Here is a 2,862-nt window from a genome sequence, read left to right on the forward strand (position 1 = left end):
AGGCGGGGATCGAACTCATGCGGAAGTGGCTTCAGCTTCTTAGTGCAGTGCTTTAACCCGCTGCGCCACCAGGGAGGGCCCTTACTTCCTGGAGTATTTTTAATTACAAAAGCCAATACACTGTTAGTTATGGCAAATTAAACAATGCAGAGGCAGATATAGAAAAAGCAAATAACCTCCCCCCCTTATTCCCGCCTTTCAGCATCAGCAGTGATAACAGTTGTGTTCTCCTCACCTTCCCCCACTCATATAATCACATGCAGCTACACACACATTCTGAGAGGTGTTTTCTCTCCTCCCACTTATTTACATTCTCCCCTCCCAATTTTCAACAGGGCTGTAATTAACATTTTCTACACATGTATCTTTGCAAATCTGAGAATTTCCTAAAATAGATTCTCTGAAATGGAATTACTGGGACAAAGAGTAAGAATGAGTATTTTTAAGGTATGTCAACCACGTGCTCTCCTGACAACATTTATAGTGGATTCTTGTCTCACCACATCATGTGCTCCAGTTTAGTGTTAATCTTTGCTCTTTTTAAAATATTTATGTGTACAAGAACTGGGGTGCAAGCCAGAGGAGCTAGGGGTGAAAGGGTCCATCAGAGACAGAGTAGGGAGCAGAACAGGTAGATGTGCTGAAATACACTGCTGAGGGGAGCAGCAGGCAGGTCAGGAGAGGTCTGCCATACCATGTGTGTCACCTCCCTGGCCAGGGATCAAACCTGTGCTGCAGACAAACTCACAGTGCTGTGCTTTTACCTGTTGTGCCCTTTTTATCAGAATTTTTTTAGTGATATTGAACATCTTAAAATTTCAAAATTATTACATACTTGTAACCTATTAATTAATACCACAACCTTTAAAGTCTTCATGATTTTGTCTTTAACATGCAAGTTCTTTTTAGCAGTAAAAATGTCTAACCCTTGTTTGTCATATTTGTTGCAGGTAGTTTTTCACGCCCTTATCGTTTGCCATACATTTTTCTGTGTAGCTATTTAAACTTTTCCCCTGGTCAAACATTATTGCTGTAGGCTGAGAAAGAATGCCAGGGCCTGTAGTAAAAGGATACTCCCCTGCATATCCCATCTCTTTAAATAGTGGGGTAGTAGTCTACACTTTCTTTATCCAGTCGTCTGTGGGCACTTAGATTGGTTCCATGACTTGGCTATTATGGTCAGTGCTGCTGTGAACATAGGAGGACATAAAGCTGTTGTAGGGTAAATGGACGTTAGCAGGTTTTTTCCACCCTCCCGCCATTAGCATCTATGATTAACACCTGTGATCTGCATGCCTGATGGCGGACACCTGGAGTGTGGTATGGTACATGTGAGTATGTAAGTGGAGACACCTGAGCCGAGAGACTGAGCATATGGGAGAGGGGCAGAGGACTATGAAAGAACCACCAGAGAATCCAGAAAGAGTAAAGATTTTCTGGCTGGCCTCTTGGCCGCCAGGCCTCCCTGCCTGCCCTGCATCTGGTTGCCTCACTACAAATGGTGTGGAAACATCATTAAAATCCTGAAAAAAACCACTGAGGGGTCCAGAATCCTCCTTTACCCATCTGCCTGGATTCATAGAAAACCTGTTCTGTGCTTTTCTGGCACTACACCTATTCATAAACTTTGGGTAAATGCCTATCAGAGGTATTGCTGGATTATTTAGTACTTTCATCTTTATTTTTTTTAACGTAATCTGTGTACCAATTCATAGAATCTGCACCAAATTGCATTCCCACTGACATCCTCGCCAACATTTGTGTCCATTCTTTTTTGATATTGGTTATTTTTTTTTTAAGATTTATTTATTTATGCATACAAGAGCTGGAGTACAGACCAGAGGTGCAGGGGCCTGGGGAGGAGTGGGTCTTGTGAGAGGATTCACCAGAGACAGAATGGGGAGCAGAACAGGCAGATCTGCTGAAACACACTGCTGAGGGGAGCAGTGGGTGGGAGAGACAGGAGAGGCCCTCTTCCCCATGTGGGTAGCTCCCTCACCAGGGCTATGGACAGCTTCATAGTACTGTGACGTTTTTAACCCTTTGTGCCACCTGGGAGGCACAATATGGGCTATTCTTACAGAGTGAGGTGATAGCTCACTGTGGTTTTGACTTACATTTCCTTATAGTATGTGATGTTGAAAATTTGCTAATTGTGCCTATAGGCCACCTGAATGTCTTCCTAGAAGTGTTGGTTTAGATCTTTTGCCCATGTTTAGATTGGGTTCTTTGCTTCTTTTGTTCTGTGCCACAGATGTCCTGTAGTATCTCCTCTGTTTTCATCTAAGTATGATTTCAGTTCTTACATCCAAATCTTTCCTTCATTTTGCATTAATATTTTTGTGTGACAATTTTTGTTTGTCCTATATCCTTAATGAGGGCTGTAAAAATTATATAACTTTCAGGTCCCACAATACCTATCTTTGCTTTCAACCTATGAATGAATAGCTTGGCAAAGATTAAGCCTCACCCCTTCATAAGATGTGGTCATAATGTGTTTCCTTCTGTTCCTTTGAAAAATGATTTTGACACTAAAATAAAACATTTAAAGTGGTCATTAAGTGAATGATGCCTTATGCACAGTTTTCACTGTGAGCTGGACACCTAACAGTATATCTTAGGAGGCCTTTCTTTGCATGTGAAGAGCTTCCTTGTTCCTTTCAGTGGTCCCCGTTGTAGATGTGCCACAATCCTGTGGCTGGCCTTTGTGTTGATTCTAGTAGTGCCGTCACAGACAACGTTGCAGCAAGAAACCTTATACACATATCATTTCACATGAGTCATATCTACAGGATAAATTCCAAGAATTTCTACTCCCATGAGTGTATGAGAAACATTTAGTTTGGAAATAATTTTCCTTAA

This window comes from Condylura cristata, unplaced genomic scaffold, assembly GCF_000260355.1.
Source record: "Condylura cristata isolate star-nosed mole 26May11 unplaced genomic scaffold, ConCri1.0 scaffold00022, whole genome shotgun sequence".
NCBI classification, from domain to species: domain Eukaryota; kingdom Metazoa; phylum Chordata; class Mammalia; order Eulipotyphla; family Talpidae; genus Condylura; species Condylura cristata.